Genomic DNA, 20,619 nt, shown 5'->3' with positions numbered 1-20,619 from the left:
GCCAACCAAGCCATCTAACTCCTTGAGCCCTAGGAAACCGCTGAGCCCCCGCCGAGGCTAAAAACCTTGCGGCCCAAAACACATACGAGTGACCCACCACCCAAACGGTCAAGTCATCAGCAAACCAACCTGAAGAGGAGGAAAAGGGGGTAAAATTGGTTACTAAAATCTATACCATAATTCAGTAAGTGCGTTAACCTGAAGGATCTGCCAAAAAGAAAAATTTTGTTTCCGAATATTGCAGAAATCTCGGCCTAGCCGATCTGCACGTGCTTCCAGCCAATTTGAAGCCGAACATGAACACACAAATGGGGAAATTGAAAACAAAATTAAGAAAATAAAAGGGGGGGGGTAAAAAAAGGGGTAAAACATGTAAGAACTCAGCTGGAGGTGAAAGCTTAAAGACCTGCTGAGGGACTCTGATTAGAACAGATTAGCCGAATTGTGGATTAGAATTCAGTCCGTCAAGTCAGGCAAAAAATCGCAAAATAACTCCAGACCCCCGCTGCCGGCTCATGCCCGCAACGGCGAGTAGCTAATCCCTGAGTAGGATAAAACGGGAAGACAAACCAACGCACAACACCACAACGTACTGAACTGTAAACAACACGATAAACAACTGCAATGAAACAAAGCGTACGCGCGAGCCAACATCTCATGCAACGGGGCGAATATACCGTCTTAACTTGACGACTTCCATCGCCCCACCGCCTGGATCTCGGCCATGGAAAAACCCGCCGCCGCAGCCGACGTCGCAGCCCCTATGCGGAAGGAATGCGTCCCGAACGCAGCGGGTGGAAGGCCCAAGCTCGCAAGACAGCGACCCAGCATCCAACGAAATTGATACTTCGTCACCGGCAGCCCATCATAATGCAGCAGCCAGGACCCCCGACCGTCGGGCCGTACTGCCTCATATTGTACTGCCAACCTTACCCGGCAAATGCTCTCATCAAGAGCCGGAACCAAGGTGACCCATCGACCTCTCCCCACTTGGTCCGTCTTAGAGCGACGCAATCTGCAAAGCAAGGACCTCTCACCCACTACCACGTCCCCGACAAGCATGCGCGAATCTGCTCGCTTAGAAGGCGCTACCAATTCCGAAACCCTAAAGGCCCCGTGGTAAGCCATTGAGAACGCCAAACTGAACAACAGCGACTCAAACATGGACGATGCGACACCTCCCACCGCCCTGATGACAGCCGGCAACAAGGCCGCGTCAATGGGCCGCCTCCTGTCAGGCGGCGTCGGCGCGACTCGCGCCCATCCTTTCATCGCCTTCAGCAGAATCCCACTTTTAGTCACGTCGGGGACGCCCTTTATTTTGCTGAAAAACGAAATCCCAGCCAAGTACCGGGCAACCACCGCTCTGGACCTACCCGAAACATACAGCTGCCAAATAAAAGAAAGCATCATCCGATGCCCGCTCTTACCTTGTGAATTCCGTCCTTGAACAAACTCCTCCCACTCGCTCCAGGCTTGCCTGTAAGCCGTAAGCGTAGTTCGCGCGACTGACCGCAACGCTAGACCCTCCAGTCCGGCCCGATCACCTGCCAAACATAACCGGGACAATGAAAACCATGCTCGTCGGCCTCGGGCGCCAACAAACAAAATCTGTCCCACTGCCCTCGTGATAACGCGTCAGCAATTCCGTTCTCCAGCCCCGGCACGTGCTGCGCGCGGAACCACACGTTTCGACGTAGGCATGTCAACAACAACTGCCCCAGCACCCGCAGAACGACAAGCGACTTCGCCCTCTGGTTATTTATCGCATGCACCACGCCCAGATTGTCACATCTAAGCAAGATGCTGCGATGAGCCAGCCGCTCGCCCCATACCTCCAGTGCTACCATAATGGGGAAAAGCTCCAGAAGCAAAAGGTCCTTAGTTAAACCTTCGCGATGCCATTCCGCCGGTCACGAGGCCGCGCACCAAGATCCCTCCAGATAGCAACCGAATCCAGAGGCACCCGCTGCATCGGTGAACAGCTGCAACCGAGCGCTGTCCACCATTGGAGCCTGCCATATACACACCCCGTTGAAGTCCTCTAGGAACGAGGCCCATACGGCCAAATCCCTCTTGATCTCTGAGGACAAACGCACGAAATGGTGTGGTCTGACACACCCCGCAGTCGCTCTTTCTAGCTTCCGGCAGAAAACCCTGCCCATCGGGATTACCCGACAAGCAAAGTTCAACATGCCCAGCAATGACTGCGCCTGCCGTAGCGTGACCTTACGCGACCCCTCAAACCGGCAAATAGCATCGCGGAGCTTCACCACCTTGTCCCGAGGCAGCCGACACGATCCTGCCACCGTGTCAATCTCAATCCCCCAAAAAGACAAACAGGAGGACGGGCCCTCTGTTTTATCCTCGGCCACCGGAACGCCGAAGTGGAAAAACAGCGCTCGGATGCTGAAAAGCAAGTTGCCGCACCGTGGCGAATTTGCCGGACCCGCGCACAGGAAGTCATCGAGGTAATGTGCTACCCTGTGACCCCCTGACGAAGACTCCACGCACCAATGTAGAAACGTGCTGAAACGCTCGAAAAATGAGCATGAAACGGAACATCCCATCGGCAAACATTTGTCGATGAAATACTCCGCTCCGATCCGGAAACCCATAAAACGGAACGAGTCCGGATGTAATGGCAGCAACCTAAAAGCAGACTCAACATCGATCTTAGCCATGAGGGCCCCAGTCCCGTAACTGCGGACCATCTCCAACGCTTCGTCAAACGACTGATACACCACCGAGCAATGAGCCGGCAGTATTGCGTCGTTGACCGACGCCCCCGACGGGTAAGAAAGATGCTGAATGAGCCGGAAAGCGCCTGGAGCCTTCTTGGGAACCACCCCCACTGGCGATATGACCAAGCCATCCATCGGGGGTGATAGGAACGGTCCCTCCATCCTGCCCAACCTGACCTCTTTATCCACTTTCTCCCTCAGCACTAACGGCAAGGTTCGGGCAGACTGGAGGTTCCGCTGGGCCCGCACGGACACCTCGCTCGCAACAGGCAAGCGAAACCCAAACTGAAAACCGGAAAACAAAAATTGTGCATCCTCCCTATTCGGATACCAGTCCAACCACCGGCCCATAGTTTCCAATTTAATTGTTGTTGGCGCTCTGCGGAGCGCTCCCGCCCACGGCTTGCCTGGGGTAAGTTGGCTTACCCCGGGCACCCTGCCGACTGCCTTTGAAGCAGGAGGAGGCTGGGTGGGATCCGCCACACTGTAGGCATGAGTGTCGAAAACGACACTGTTTGCCGAAGGAACACGCCGCATTGTTAAACGTGAAACATTTTCCTTTTGTGGTGGCTCGCCCCCCTGCGCGGACGCCCGACCTACCTGGCTTGGCCAATCCGCCGTCCGCACCGGGCCCCTGGGCGGACGACCCTGCGCGGTGCCCGTCCGCCCCCGGCTTCCGGGGCTCCTCAGCCTGTTGCGAAGCCCGCGTGACCTTGAGCCAGACCTCGACGTCCTTGAACCCAAAATCCATGACCTGCAAACCGTCCTGCTTTTCCCTGAATTCCTGGTCGTACTTATGCCACTCCGAACCCGAAGACGTGCACTGCATGTCATGCACGAGATGCAGGTACCGAATTACGTTAATGTGCTCGTTCGGCCTGTCCTCCAGGTAGCATGCCGCGAAGACCCAAAACCCGGCCAGCCAATTATCGAAGGTACGGAATGCCTCAGCCCCGATGCCCTTCTTTGCGACCGCCGCCTTATACTCCCTCTTCGCGTCCTTCGTCAAGACGAACACGTCCACGAAGTCCCCTCTACGAATCTTCCTGCAGCAACTATCTCGCAGCCCCCGCATTACAGCAGTATATTCGCAGCGCATGACCCCGGGCAAATCGCGGCGCTTCTTGGCCCTACGAGCTTCCTCGCCCAGCCGCTTGCGTCTTACGCCTCTTCTGCTGGCCCGCTGCCCTCTTGGCGAATTTCGTCGCCCGCTTCCTCGCCCTAGTCGTGCTACTGACGTCGGACGCCTGCGACGACAGAGACGATGAAGAGGATGAAGAGGAAGAACTACGAGGACTAGAGCTCGTGGAGGAACCCGATACCGACTGCACCACCTCACCTGATGCCGCCGACTGCCCCGACATGGAATCCTCCGGCGTGGCCAAACCGACGTCATCCTCCTCGAACTCTGCCATCTCCTCTTCCCTGAGCTCCCCTGTAACAGAGAAAGAAGCGGAGGACCCATCCAGCACTCGCGGCGCATGCCGCGCCCTCCGTGAGGGGGGCGTTGCCGCGGCGCGCCCCTGCGTGTCCTGCCCCGGACCCTGTTCCAATTCCGCAGCGGCCTCCCCGAGCTCCCGGCAAGCACGTGCAACACGCTGCGCCACCGAAGCCCGCCGCCCGTCTGCTACCGCAGGCGCGCCGGAACTTACCGCCGCACTCGGGGAGGCAGCCGCGGCTAGCGGCCCTAATGCCTCCACCACCGTTGCCAGGGCCGACGCCAACGTTCCGGAGGGGTCGTGACCGTCCCAAAACGCGGCCCCCGGCCCCAATGGCCCTTCAGCCGGGGCCCGCGCCCGACCACGTGCTCGCCGCCCGACCGGCGTGAACCGGGCACCCGGCGCCCGCCGCCCCGGCGGGAAAGCGGAGGCACCCCTGTCGGTGCCTCCACTGCCCTCGCTCTCCCCTTCCGAATACGCCCCCCCCTCTTGCGGATTAGAACTATCCGTCGCCGCTGAGGGGGGGCCGCCGCGAGCCCATGCTGCCCGTGCAGCAGCCCTGCGGCCACTAACCCACTCCCTGTCCCCCGACCTCCCCCCGCAGGCCGCTAAATTCCGGCTCCAGGGGAGTGACTTGGGGAGACAGGGAAACGCGCTGCGCGCGCACGGCGCCGCTCGCCATGGGCACGGGCTCGCGCGCCTCCCGTGCGCGCGCCCCATGACCTCCTGTTGCACCCCGTTGTGCCACCCTCGCACGCCCCTGCCCGTCTCCTGTATAAACATTTGCCTTGCCTCTCCTCCCCCCCCGGCCCCTGCCGGACTCCGGCTGCCGGGGCGATATAGAGGGAGACAGCAGGGCTGGCGGCGCCGCTGCGCGCACACGTGCGCGGCTGGCGCCGAGCGTGGATGCGCGCGCACCTCGTGCGCGCGTCCCACCGCTCTCAGGCACCAAGCTTCTGCCTGCCGCCATTGAAGTACCCGCCGCGCGAGGCTCCGTACCCAGCCCCGCGCGGCGAGCAGCCGACCCCCGCCCGGCACTTACACTCGGCCGTGGCAGGGGGGGGATGATAGAGGCCGCTCGTGGATCCTCCGCCGGGCGCCCGCCGCGGCGCGCATGCGCACGCCCGCGGGCGCCGGACACCGCCGCTCCTTCAGCCGCTCCCGGAGGCGAGGGCCGATGCCCGTCTACCTCCGGGCGGCCGGACTGGACCCCCCCCCCCCCCGCCGCGTATGCCCGCCCGGCAAAGCCGGCCCGGACCCCAGCGGCGAGGCCGACCTGGTCCGCCGTACCGCGCTCCCGCCCGAGCCCGTGGAGGCCCCGGGGGACGGAGCCCCGTCCCCCAGGCCTGCCACCCCTTCCCCCGGGCCAGCCCCACCGCCATAAGCGCGGTACCGGGCTGGTGGCCCGGCGGAACGACGAGGGCGGGAAGCCATGTTCCAACAGAAATGCAGGGGAGCACTGTAAAGTACAGTAAATGCCGGAATGCAGGGCTTAAAGATATATACCCCAATTTAGAAAAAAACTAAATGCAACCAGGGAAACTGAGCTGAAAATGGGAAGTTCTGCACTGCAGCACTCACCCACACAAACAGGCAATTTCACCAACCAGAGAAACAAAATGGCCTATCCTTCCCTATATATACTAACCCTCCCATTTTTCCAAGGGCTGTACTTTCCTTCCAGCTAGGTCCACCCCTCACTAGATGTTTAACTCATTTCTTTCCAATGCTGTCAATTCTCTCTCCAAAGATGTGGTGGTGAACTGAACAGAAGACTGTGTTAAATCAGTTACGGTCTTCTGTTCAGTTCATCACCACATCTTTTGGACTTATACCTGTAAAGGTGAAGGTGCTTGTTCCAAACTGTTATAACTAGTGATGTGCACCGGACATTTTTCAGGTTTTGTGTTTTGGTTTTGGATTCGGTTCCGCGGCCGTGTTTTGGATTCGGACGCGTTTTGGCAAAACCTCACCGAAAATTTTTTGTCGGATTCGGGTGTGTTTTGGATTCGGGTGTTTTTTTCAAAAAACCCTAAAAAACAGCTTAAATCATAGAATGTGGGGGTCATTTTGATCCCATAGTATTATTAACCTCAATTACCATAATTTCCACTCATTTCCAGTCTATTCTGAACACCTCACAATATTATTTTTAGTCCTACAATTTGCACCGAGGTCGCTGGATGGCCAAGCTAAGCGACACAAGTGGCCGACACAAACACCTGGCCCATCTAGGAGTGGCACTGCAGTGTCAAGACAGGATGGCACTTCAAAAAAATTGTCCCCAAACAGCACATGATGCAAAGAAAAAAAGGCGCACCAAGGTCGCTGTGTGACTAAGCTAAGCGACACAAGTGGCTGACACAAACACCTGGCCCATCTAGGAGTGGCACTGCAGTGTCAAGACAGGATGGCACTTCAAAAAAATTGTCCCCAAACAGCACATGATGCAAAGAAAAAAAGAGGCGCACCAAGGTCGCTGTGTGACTAAGCTAAGCGACACAAGTGGCCGACACAAACACCTGGCCCATCTAGGAGTGGCACTGCAGTGTCAAGACAGGATGGCATTTCAAAAAAATTGGCCCCAAACAGCACATAATGCAAAGAAAAAAAGAGGCGCACCACAGGTATAGAATGTAGATGGATAGTATACTTAATGACGACACAGAGGTAGGTACAGCAGTGGCCTTCCGTACCGTACTGCTATATATAGTATACTGGTGGTCACTGTGTCAGCAAACTGCAAAACTAAAATGCACCACAGGTATAGAATGTAGATGGATAGTATACTTAATGAATGACGACACAGAGGTAGGTACAGCAGTGGCCTTCCGTACTGCTATATATAGTATACTGGTGGTCACTGTGTCAGCAAACTGCAAAACTAAAATGCACCACAGGTATAGAATGTAGATGGATAGTATACTTAATGAATGACGACACAGAGGTAGGTACAGCAGTGGCCTTCCATACCGTACTGCTATATATAGTATACTGGTGGTCACTGTGTCAGCAAACTGCAAAACTAAAATGCACCACAGGTATAGAATGTAGATGGATAGTATACTTAATGAATGACGACACAGAGGTAGGTACAGCAGTGGCCTACCGTACTGCTATATATAGTATACTGGTGGTCACTGTGTCAGCAAACTGCAAAACTAAAATGCACCACAGGTATAGAATGTAGATGGATAGTATACTTAATGAATGACGACACAGAGGTAGGTACAGCAGTGGCCTACCGTACTGCTATATATAGTATACTGGTGGTCACTGTGTCAGCAAACTGCAAAACTAAAATGCACCACAGGTATAGAATGTAGATGGATAGTATACTTAATGAATGACGACACAGAGGTAGGTACAGCAGTGGCCTACCGTACTGCTATATATAGTATACTGGTGGTCACTTTGTTAGCAAACTGCAAAACTAAAATGCACCACAGGTATAGAATATAGATGGATAGTATACTTAATGAATGACGACACAGAGGTAGGTACAGCAGTGGCCTACCGTACTGCTATATATAGTATACTGGTGGTCACTGTGTCAGCAAACTGCAAAACTAAAATGCACCACAGGTATAGAATGTAGATGGATAGTATACTTAATGAATGACGACACAGAGGTAGGTACAGCAGTGGCCTACCGTACTGCTATATATAGTATACTGGTGGTCACTGTGTCAGCAAACTGCAAAACTAAAATGCACCACAGGTATAGAATGTAGATGGATAGTATACTTAATGAATGACGACACAGAGGTAGGTACAGCAGTGGCCTACCGTACTGCTATATATAGTATACTGGTGGTCACTGTGTCAGCAAACTGCAAAACTAAAATGCACCACAGGTATAGAATGTAGATGGATAGTATACTTAATGAATGACGACACAGAGGTAGGTACAGCAGTGGCCTACCGTACTGCTATATATAGTATACTGATGGTCACTGTGTCAGCAAACTGCAAAACTAAAATGCACCACAGGTATAGAATGTAGATGGATAGTATACTTAATGAATGACGACACAGAGGTCGGTACAGCAGTGCCTACCGTACTGCTATATATAGTATACTGGTGGTCACTGTGTCAGCAAACTGCAAAACTAAAATGCACCACAGGTATAGAATGTAGATGGATAGTATACTTAATGAATGACGACACAGAGGTAGGTACAGCAGTAGCCTTCCATACCGTACTGCTATATATAGTATACTGGTGGTCACTGTGTCAGCAAACTGCAAAACTAAAATGCACCACAGGTATAGAATGTAGATGGATAGTATACTTAATGAATGACGACACAGAGGTAGGTACAGCAGTGGCCTACCGTACTGCTATATATAGTATACTGGTGGTCACTGTGTCAGCAAACTGCAAAACTAAAATGCACCACAGGTATAGAATGTAGATGGATAGTATACTTAATGAATGACGACACAGAGGTAGGTACAGCAGTGGCCTACCGTACTGCTATATATAGTATACTGGTGGTCACTTTGTTAGCAAACTGCAAAACTAAAATGCACCACAGGTATAGAATATAGATGGATAGTATACTTAATGAATGACGACACAGAGGTAGGTACAGCAGTGGCCTACCGTACTGCTATATATAGTATACTGGTGGTCACTGTGTCAGCAAACTGCAAAACTAAAATGCACCACAGGTATAGAATGTAGATGGATAGTATACTTAATGAATGACGACACAGAGGTAGGTACAGCAGTGGCCTACCGTACTGCTATATATAGTATACTGGTGGTCACTGTGTCAGCAAACTGCAAAACTAAAATGCACCACAGGTATAGAATGTAGATGGATAGTATACTTAATGAATGACGACACAGAGGTAGGTACAGCAGTGGCCTACCGTACTACTATATATAGTATACTGGTGGTAACTGTGTCAGCAAACTGCAAAACTAAAATGCACCACAGGTATAGAATGTAGATGGATAGTATACTTAATGAATGACGACACAGAGGTAGGTACATCAGTGGCCTACCGTACTGCTATATATAGTATACTGGTGGTCACTGTGTCAGCAAACTGCAAAACTAAAATGCACCACAGGTATAGAATGTAGATGGATAGTATACTTAATGAATGACGACACAGAGGTAGGTACAGCAGTGGCCTACCGTACTGCTATATATAGTATACTGGTGGTCACTGTGTCAGCAAACTGCAAAACTAAAATGCACCACAGGTATAGAATGTAGATGGATAGTATACTTAATGAATGACGACACAGAGGTAGGTACAGCAGTGGCCTACCGTACTGCTATATATAGTATACTGGTGGTCACTGTGTCAGCAAACTGCAAAACTAAAATGCACCACAGGTATAGAATGTAGATGGATAGTATACTTAATGAATGACGACACAGAGGTAGGTACAGCAGTGGCCTACCGTACTGCTATATATAGTATACTGGTGGTCACTGTGTCAGCAAAACTCTGCACTGTACTCCTCCTATATAATATTAATTATACTGGTGGTCCCCAGTCCCCACAATAAAGCAGCACACTGAGCACAGATATGGAGTGTTTTTCAGGCAGACAACGTATACTGGTGGTCACTGTCAGCAAAACTCTGCACTGTACTCCTGCTATATAATACAGCTGCTCCCCAGTCCCCACAATTAAGCAGTGTGAGCACAGATATATTATGCAGCACACTGAGCACAGATATGGTATAGAGCGTTTTTTTCAGGCAGAGAACGGATAAAACTGGTGGTCACTTATCAGCAAAACTCTGCACTGTACTCCTCCTAACAGCTGCTCCCCAGTCCTCCCCACAATTAAGCAATAAAGCAATCAAGTTCAACAATAAACGGAGAGGACGCAGCCACGTCCTCTCCCTATCATCTCCAATGCACGAGTGAAAATGGCGGCGACGCGCGGCTGCTTATATAGAATCCGAATCTCGTGAGAATCCGACAGCGGGATGATGACGTTCGGGCGCACTCGGGTTAGCCGAGCAAGGCGGGAAGGTTCGAACCTGCCTCGGACCCGTGGAAAATGGGTGAAGTTCGGGGGGTTCGGTTTCCGAGAAACCGAACCCGCTCATCACTAGTTATAACTGACGGATTTCCTGGACTGTATTGAGATGTTCTTTTAACTATGCATGTGTCTTTTAATAAAAAGCTCATTTGGTATCTCATCTAATTTTGGCCTTTGCCCATTTTTGGGTGATTTCTTGGTGGAAGGGTACATACGACTTGATTTCAAGGAGAGAATTCTCTGAATCTTGTATGGAATAAAGAATCAGATTACTACTTTACTCTAAAGGCTATACACTAAGCGAAATTGGTCTGTGTTTGTAATATATATATATATATATATATATATATATAGTCATTACCTGTCACTTGTAGCAGGAAGGAAGGACCAGAACTCACAAAGAAATAAAAGATAAAGGTGAAAAATACTCACATCTATTTAAAACAAGTGCGTAAAAGTAGCAAGCCCAACCTGACCTATTTAGTAATCTTGCACCATGGGCGGGATGTAATGAACTCCGAGTCTGGCTGGGCGGGATGCCGGGCGAACTCTGACTTTTTTCCAGGGGCAATAAAGTACACGGCTAAACCATCCCTTGTACATGATTGCCCCTTTAAAAAAAAAGTCAGAGTTCATTCGGCATCCCGCATAGCCACCGGACTCGGAGTTCATTATATCCCGCCTCATATATGAATAAATAAAAAATTTTGAGAGTGCTGTCTCTTACACATGCATACTGTACGATAGATAGATAGATAGATAGATAGATAGATAGATAGATAGATAGATAGATAGATAGATGTAAAATAAATAATAAGAATTTACTCACCGGTAATTCTATTTCTCGTAGTCCGTAGTGGATGCTGGGGACTCCTTAAGGACCATGAGGAATAGCGGCTCCGCAGGAGACTGGGCACAACTAAAAGAAAGCTTTAGACTAACTGGTGTGCACTGGCTCCTCCCACTATGACCCTCCTCCAGACATCAGTTAGGATACTGTGCCCGGAAGAGCTGACACAATAAGGAAGGATTTTGAATCCCGGGTAAGACTCATACCAGCCACACCAATCACACCGTATAACTCGTGATACAATACCCAGTTAACAGTATGATAACAACTGAGCCTCTCAACAGATGGCTCAACAATAACCGTTTAGTTAAGCAATATCTATATACAAGTATTGCAGACAATCCGCACTTGGCATGGGCGCCCAGCATCCACTACGGACTACGAGAAATAGAATTACCGGTGAGTAAATTCTTATTTTCTCTAACGTCCTAGTGGATGCTGGGGACTCCGTAAGGACCATAGGGATTATACCAAAGCTCCCAAACGGGCGGGAGAGTGCGGATGACTCTGCAGCACCGAATGGGCAAACTCTAGGTCCTCCTCAGCCAGGGTGTCAAACTTGTAGAATTTAGCAAACGTGTTTGACCCCGACCTAGTAGCTGCTCGGCAAAGTTGAAGAGCCGAGACCCCTCGGGCAGCCGCCCAAGAAGAGCCCACCTTCCTCGTGGAATGGGCTTTTACTGATTTAGGATGCGGCAGTCCAGCCACAGAATGTGCAAGCTGAATCGTACTACAGATCCAGCGAGCAATAGTCTGCTTTGAAGCAGGTGCACCCAACTTGTTGGGCGCATACAGGATAAAGAGCGAGTCAGTCTTTCTGACTCCAGCTGTCCTGGAAACATAGATTTTCAGGGCCCTGACTACGTCCAACAACTTGGAAGCCTCCAAGTCATTTGTAGCCGCAGGCACCACGATAGGTTGGTTCAGATGAAGAGCTGATACCACTTTGGGGAGAGACTGGGGACGAGTCCTCAATTCTGCCCTATCCATATGGAAAATCAGATAAGGGCTTTTACATGACAAAGCCGCCAATTCTGATACACGCCTGGCCGAAGCCAAGGCCAACAACATGACCACTTTCCACGTGAGATATTTCAAATCCATGGTTTTAAGTGGCTCAAACCAATGTGACTTTAGGAAATCCAACACCACGTTGAGATCCCAAGGTGCCACTGGATGCACAAAAGGGGGCTGAATATGCAGCACTCCCTTAACAAAAGTCTGAACTTCAGGTAGTGAAGCCAGTTCTCTCTGGAAGAAAATCGATAGAGCCGAAATCTGGACCTTAATGGAACCCAATTTAAGGCCCATAGTCACCCCTGACTGTAGGAAGTGCAGGAAACGGCCCAGCTGAAATTCCTCCGTTGGGGCCTTCCTGGCCTCACACCACGCAACATATTTTTGTCATATGCGGTGATAATGGTTTGCGGTTACTTCTTTCCTAGCTTTAATCAGCGTAGGAATGACTTCCTCCGGAATGCCCTTTTCCTTCAGGATCCGGTGTTCAACCGCCATGCCGTCAAACGCAGCCGTGGTAAGTCTTGGAACAGACAGGGCCCCTGCTGCAGCAGGTCTTGTCTGAGCGGTAGAGGCCATGGGTCCTCTGACATCATTTCTTGAAGTTCTGGGTACCAAGCTCTTCTTGGCCAATCCGGAACCACGAGTATCGTTCTTACTCCTCGCCTTCTTATTATTCTCAGTACCTTTGGTATGAGAGGCAGAGGAGGGAACACATACACCGACTGGTACACCCACGGTGTCACTAGAGCGTCCACAGCTATCGCCTGAAGGTCCCTTGACCTGGCGCAATATCTCTTTAGCTTTTTGTTGAGGCGGGACGCCATCATGTCCACCTGTGGCCTTTCCCAACGGTTTACCAACAGTTGGAAGACTTCTGGATGAAGTCCCCACTCTCCCGGGTGGAGGTCGTGCCTGCTGAGGAAGTCTGCTTCCCAGTTGTCCACTCCCTGAATGAACACTGCTGACAGTGCTAACACGTGATTTTCCGCCCATCGGAGAATCCTTGTGGCTTCTGCCATTGCCGTCCTGCTTCTCGTGCCGCCCTGTCGATTTACATGGGCGACCGCTGTGATGTTGTCTGACTGGATCAGTACCGGCTGGTTTTGAAGCAGGGGTTTTGCCTGACTTAGGGCATTGTAAATGGCCCTCAGTTCCAGAATATTTATGTGCAGGGAAGTCTCCTGACTTGACCATAGTCCTTGGAAGTTTCTTCCCTGTGTGACTGCTCCCCAGCCTCGAAGGCTGGCATCCGTGGTCACCAGGACCCAGTCCTGTATGCCGAATCTGCGGCCCTCTTGAAGATGAGCACTCTGCAGCCACCACAGCAGAGACACCCTTGTCCTCGGAGACAGGGTTATCAGACGATGCATCTGAAGATGCGATCCGGACCACTTGTCCAACAGGTCCCACTGAAAGGTACTTGCATGAAACCTGCCGAATGGAATCGCTTCGTAGGAAGCTACCATTTTTCCCATGATCCGCGTGCAGTGATGCACCGACACCTGTTTTGGTTTTAGGAGGCCTCTGACTAGAGATGACAGCTCCTTGGCCTTCTCCTCTGGGAGAAACACTTTTCTCTGTTCTGTGTCCAGAACCATCCCCAGGAACAGTAGACGTGTTGTAGGGACCAGCTGTGACTTTGGAATGTTTAGAATCCAGCCGTGCTGTTGTAGCACTTCCCGAGATAGTGCTACCCCGACCAACAACAGCTCTCTGGACCTCGCCTTTATCAGGAGATCGTCCAAGTACGGGATAATTAAAACTCCCTTCTTTCGAAGGAGTATCATCATTTCAGCCATTACCTTGGTAAAGACCCTCGGAGCCGTGGATAGACCGAACGGCAACGTCTGGAATTGGTAATGACAATCCTGTACCACAAATCTGAGGTACTCCTGGTGAGGATGGTAAATGGGGACATGCAGGTAAGCATCCTTGATGTCCAGTGATACCATGTAATCCCCCTCGTCCAGGCTTGCAATAACCGCCCTGAGCGATTCCATCTTGAACTTGAATTTTTTTATATATGTGTTCAAGGATTTCAAATTTAAAATGGGTCTCACCGAACCGTCCGATTTCGGTACCACAAACATTGTGGAATAGTAACCCCTTCCTTGTTGAAGTAGGGGCACCTTTACTATCACTTGTTGTGAATACAGCTTGTGAATTGCCTGTAACACTGCCTCCCTGCCTGAGGGAGTGGTTGGCAAGGCAGATTTGAGGAAACGGCGGGGGGAAGACGTCTCGAATTCCAGCTTGTACCCCTGAGATACTACTTGAAGGATCCAGGGATCCACCAGTGAGCGAGCCCACTGATTGCTGAAATATTTGAGACGGGCCCCCACCGTACCTGGCTCCGCCTGTGAAGCCCCAGCGTCATGCTGTGGACTTAGAGGAAGCGGGGGAGGACTTTTGCTCCTGGGAACTGGCTGTATGCTGCAGCTTCTTTCCCCTACCTCTGCCTCTGGGCAGAAAGGACGCGCCTTTAACCCGCTTGCCCCTATTGGGCCGAAAGGACTGTACCTGATAAAACGGTGCTTTCTTTGGTTGTGAGGGAACATGGGGTAAAAATGCAGACTTCCCAGCTGTTGCTGTGGAAACGAGGTCCGAGAGACCATCCCCGAACAACTCCTCACCCTTATAAGGCAGAACTTCCATGTGTCGTTTGGAATCTGCATCTCCTGTCCACTGCCGAGTCCATTACCCTCTCCTGGCAGAAATGGACATTGCACTAATTTTGGATGCCAGCCGGCAAATATCCCTCTGTGCATCCCTCATGTATAAAAGTGCGTCTTTTATATGCTCTACGTTTAGCAATATAGTGTCCCTGTCTAGGGTATCTATATTTTCTGACAGGGAATCTGACCACGCAGCAGCAGCACTGCACATCCAGGCTGAAGCAATAGCCAGTCTCAGTATAACACCTGTGTGTGTATATATAGATTTCAGGATAGCCTCCTGCTTTCTATCAGCAGATTCCTTCAGGGCGGCCGTATCCGGAGACGGTAGTGCCACCTTCTTTGACAAGCGTGTGAGCGCTTTATCCACCCTAGGGGATGTTTCCCAGCGTGACCTATCCTCTGGCGGGAAAGGGTACGCCATTAGTAACCTCTTAGAAATTACCAGCTTTTTATCAGGGGAAGCCCACGCTTCTTCACACACTTCATTTAACTCTTCAGATGGAGGAAAAGCTACTGGTAGTTTTTTCTCTCCAAACATAATACCCTTTTTTGTGGTACCGGGGGTAACATCAGAAATGTGCAACACATTTTTCATTGCCTCAATCATGTAACGTGTGGCCCTACTGGAAGTTACATTAGTCTCATCGTCGTCGACACTGGAGTCAGTATCCGTGTCGACATCTGTGTCAGTGGCGCACCCAGGGGGGGGTTTCCGAGTACCCAGAAACCCCCCTCCACTAAAAAAAAAAAAAAAAATTTTTTTTTTTTTTTTTTTTTTTTAGCTGCATGAGTATTATTAATGACTGTCTAGCGTCCTCTGCAGCCTGCTGTCTTCCTGGTGGCACTTGCAAGTGCAATAAAAGTTTACTTTATTTTAATTATAGTACATATATATCCATGTGCACTGCCTACATATATACACATGTATATACATACATACATACATACATACATACATACATATAAACACACACACACACATATGATATATATATACATGTGTATATATATGTGTACTGTATGTGTGTATGTATATATATATATATATATATATATATGTATGCATGTTTAATATGCTATGTATATGTGTATATGGGTTCACTACGATCTCCCGGCGGCCGGCCTCCCGGCGACCAGCATACCGGCGCCGGGAGGCCGGCCGCCAGCTTACCAACAGTGTGGCGAGCGCAAATGAGCCCCTTGCGGGCTCGCTGCGCTCGCCACGCTACGTGCGCCACACTATTCTATTCTCCCTCCAGGGGGGTCGTGGACCCCCACGAGGGAGAATAAGTGTCGGTATGCCGGCGGTCAGGCTCCCGTGTATATGTGTGTGTGTGTGTGTGTGTGTGTGTGTGTGTGTGTGTGTGTGTGTATGTATGTATGTATGTATATGTATGTATATGTATATATATTTATATATATATGTGTGTGTGTAGATATGTGTAGATATATGTATATATATATGTGTAGATAAATATATATATATATATATATATATATATATATATACACACACAGACACACTAGTTTTACGGACCCAGCATATACTGGGTCACCTCAGTCCCCACCCCCGTGATTGGCTCCGCCCAGTTCTGGAAACCCCCCCATGCAAATCCTGCGTTTGCCACTGTGTGTCTGTCATCTGAGGTAGCGGGCGTTTTAGAGCCCCTGATGACTTTTGAGACGCCTGGGCAGGCACAGGCTGAGAAGCCGGCTGTCCCACGTTAGGTATGTCGTCAAACCTTTTATGCAAGGAGTCGACACTGTCGCGTAATTCCTTCCACAGCACCATCCACTCAGGTGTCGACCCCGCCGCAGGGGGTGACATCACGTTTACAGGCATTTGCTCCACCTCCACATAAGCCTCCTCATCAAACATGTCGACACAGCCGTACCGACACACCGCAAACACACAGGGAATGCTCTGACAGAGGACAGGACCCCACAAAGCCCTTTGGGGAGACAGAGAGAGAGTATGCCAGCACACACCAGAGCGCTATATAACCCAGGGATCCCACTATAAATGAGTGTTTTCCCTTATAGCTGCTTTTTTATATATATCATATATATATATATATATATATATCTATACTGCGCCTAAATTTAGTGCCCCCCCCTCTCTGTTTTACCCTTCTGTAGTGTTCAGACTGCAGGGGAGAGCCAGGGAGCTTCCTTCCAGCGGAACTGTGAGGGAAAAATGGCGCCAGTGTGCTGGGGGAGATAGCCCCGCCCCTTTTTCGACGGACTTTCTCCTGCTTTTTCTGGAATACTGGCAGGGGTAATTTTACATCTATATAGCCTCTAGGACTATATATGATGTAGATTTGCCAGCCAAGGTGTCATATATTGCCCTCAGGGCACCCCCCCCCCAGCGCCCTTCACCCATCAGTGACCGGAGTGTGAGGTGTACATGAGGAGCAATGGCGCACAGCTGCAGTGCTGTGCGCTACCTTGGTGAAGACCGAGGTCTTCTGCCGCCGATTTTCCGGACCTCTTCTTTGCTTCTGGCTCTGTAAGGGGGACGGCGGCGCGGCTCCGGGAACGAACACCAAGGTCGGGTCCTGCGGTCGATCCCTCTGGAGCTAATGGTGTCCAGTAGCCTAAGAAGCCCAAACTACCACCTGTTAGGTAGGTTCGCTTCTTCTCCCCTTAGTCCCTCGCTGCAGTGAGTCTGTTGCCAGCAGATCTCACTGTAAAATAAAAAACCTAAATATACTTTCTTTCTAGGAGCTCAGGAGAGCCCCTAGTGTGCATCCAGCTCAGCCGGGCACAAGAATCTAACTGAAGTCTGGAGGAGGGTCTTAGTGGGAGGAGCCAGTGCACACCAGTAGTCTAAAAGCTTTCTTTATAGTTGTGCCCAGTCTCCTGCGGAGCCGCTAATCCCCATGGTCCTTACGGAGTCCCCAGCATCCACTAGGACGTTAGAGAAATTGTCTATTTCATTGTCAGCTGTTTTCTACTACATTCGCTGATAAAATCATGTTTCCAAGAAGAGCTGGTTTCCCATATTTATGTGTATGACAATTGCAGTGTAAGCCCACGGTACTCCTGCACCAAGTGGTAGCAATTACAGGATAAGTCAGTATGACATATTTCTCTGTGGCATGTGGCTGAATGTCAGCTGCTGCTGCCATATATTGCTCACACTTTTGCAAAGATGTCAGCGTTATGAAGGGGGGGGGGGGAGGGGGAAAATACTTGTGTATGTATGTTTCTCTTAAAACACAAAGACATTGGTATCTTTAATCAGCAGTGCACAGGGAAGGAGCACCATTCTACCCCATATGACTTTCATTAGAGGTTATGAAAGCAAAAGTGTGAAGATAGCATCCTGACTGCTGGATAGTTGCAGAAGTGGTTACACAGCTGCATGTTACTCACACAGGGACCATCTGAGGATGGTGGATGATGACAGCAGTGTAAAGAAATCTCTGATAGCTTTTCACTTTCTGGGGTATTTGATGAGTGAACATGTGGCTTTCTAACCATACGCAGCAATAGGAAGCACATTCACAATACGGTGACTGGGAAAGTGATGCCCAAGACACAAATAGAAAATCACTGAGGAGAGAACATAGTGCCAGTGATGTATGATGTTTCCACACAGTTGTTAGCAAGTAATTACAGAAAGCATTATTCTGCTTTCTTTTATCTACTTGTTAAAGGACCACTCAAATGGCTACGCTTGATGTTATTGTAACCCTTAGTAGCACTCTATTTATGCAATACAAAGGTTAATATTCCCAGATGACTTAGTGCCTCCACCCAAGCAATCAATAGACCAACCCAGGCTTGCTTGGGAAAGCGGTTGCCAGTAGTGTTGTAGTTACTGTTTAGAGTGTGGGTTGGGTGATGTGTTTAATTTACCTTGTTCTCTTCTTTTGTCTTTCAGATCCCGATGTTCATCTGACGGCGGCCACTTGTCCACATCCACGGTAAGTATTCATGAACCTGAATTTATACTTTACTATACTTGGTTGTTCTCAGAATTAACACACCATTACCTTAGGTCCCTATTAGGGTATGAATAAGCATATTTTTTTATAACTCACTACACACAGAATAATGATATACTATACCACGATATTTTCATTCAGATATCTATATTGTAACAGTTTTTCTCTATCGTCCTAAGTGGATGCTGGGGTTCCTGAAAGGACCATGGGGAATAGCGGCTCCGCAGGAGACAGGGCACAAAAAAGTAAAGCTTTTACCAGATCAGGTGGTGTGCACTGGCTCCTCCCCCTATGACCCTCCTCCAGACTCCAGTTAGATTTTGTGCCCGAACGAGAAGGGTGCAATCTAGGTGGCTCTCCTAAAGAGCTGCTTAGAGAAAGTTTAGCTTAGGTTTTTTACTTTACAGTGAGTCCTGCTGGCAACAGGATCACTGCAACGAGGGACTTAGGGGAGAAGTAGTGAACTCACCTGCGTGCAGAGTGGATTTGCTGCTTGGCTACTGGACACTAGCTCCAGAGGGACGATCACAGGTACAGCCTGGATGGTCACCGGAGCCGCGCCGCCGGCCCCCTTGCAGACGCTGAAGAGAGAAGAGGTCCAAAATCGGCGGCTGAAGACTCCTGAGTCTTCATAAAGGTAGCGCACAGCACTGCAGCTGTGCGCCATTTTCCTCTCAGCACACTTCACACAACAGTCACTGAGGGTGCAGAGCGCTGGGGGGGGCGCTCTGAGAGGCAAATAAAAACCTTATTAGAGGCAAAAAATACCTCACATATAGCCCACAGAGGCTATATGGAGATATTTAACCCCTGCCTAACTTCAAAAATAGCGGGAGACGAGCCCGCCGAAAAAGGGGCGGGGCCTATCTCCTCAGCACACAGCGCCATTTTCTCTCACAGAAAAGCTGGAGAGAAGGCTCCCAGGCTCTCCCCTGCACTGCACTACAGAAACAGGGTTAAAACAGAGAGGGGGGGCACTGATTTTGGCGATATTGTATATATATAAAAGATGCTATAAGGGAGAAACACTTATATAAGGTTGTCCCTATAAAATTATAGCGTTTTTGGTGTGTGCTGGCAGACTCTCCCTCTGTCTCCCCAAAGGGCTAGTGGGTCCTGTCCTCTGTCAGAGCATTCCCGGTGTGTGTGCTGTGTGTCGGTACGTGTGTGTCGACATGTATGAGGACGATGTTGGTGAGGAGGCGGAGAAATTGCCTGTAATGGTGATGTCACTCTCTAGGGAGTCGACACCGGAATGGATGGCTTATTTAGAGAATTACGTGAGAATGTCAACACGCTGCAAGGTCGGTTGACGACATGAGACGGCCGACAATCTATTAGGACCGGTCCAGGCGTCTCAGAAACACCGTCAGGGGTTTTAAAAAACGCCCATTTACCTCAGTCGGTCGACACAGACACAGACACGGACACTGAATACAGTGTCGACGGTGAATAAACAAACGTATTTCTCATTAGGGCCACACGTTAAGGGCAATGAAGGAGGTGTTACGTGTTTCTGATACTACAAGTACCACAAGAAAGGGTATTATGTGGGAGTGAAAAAACTACCTGTAGTTTTTCCTGAATCAGATAAAATAAAATGAAGTGTGTGATGATGCGTAGGGTTACCCCGATAGCAAATATTGGCGTTATACCTTTTCCCGCCAGAAATTAGGGTACGTTGGGAAACACCCCTTAGGGTGATAAGGCGCTCACACGCTTATCAAGTGGCGTTACCGTCTCCAGATACGGCCGCCCTCAAGGAGCCAGCTGATAGGAAGCTGGAAAACTATCCTAAAAAGTATATACACACATACGGTGGTTATACTGCGACCAGCGATCGCCATCAGCCTGGAGATGCAGTGCTGGGTTGGCTTGGTCGGATTCCCTGACTGAAAATATTTTATTCATGTA

The 20,619-nt window shown here is 50.0% G+C and overlaps 1 long non-coding RNA gene across 1 annotated transcript in view; it reads left to right on the top strand.

Moving 5' to 3' along the window:
* LOC134927380 (uncharacterized) overlaps positions 1-20,619 on the top strand; it is an 85,960-nt gene that overhangs the window by 52,086 nt on the left and 13,255 nt on the right. Inside the window, exon 2 of the long non-coding RNA XR_010177625.1 lies at positions 18,642-18,684. This is a non-coding gene — a long non-coding RNA (uncharacterized LOC134927380). The remainder of the gene's footprint in view (positions 1-18,641; positions 18,685-20,619) is intronic.

This window comes from Pseudophryne corroboree, chromosome 5 (genome assembly GCF_028390025.1).
Source record: "Pseudophryne corroboree isolate aPseCor3 chromosome 5, aPseCor3.hap2, whole genome shotgun sequence".
In the NCBI taxonomy this organism is placed as follows: Eukaryota; Metazoa; Chordata; class Amphibia; order Anura; family Myobatrachidae; genus Pseudophryne; species Pseudophryne corroboree.
Note: the sequence above shows the minus strand (reverse complement) of the source record. Positions and strands in the feature narration are given on the sequence as shown.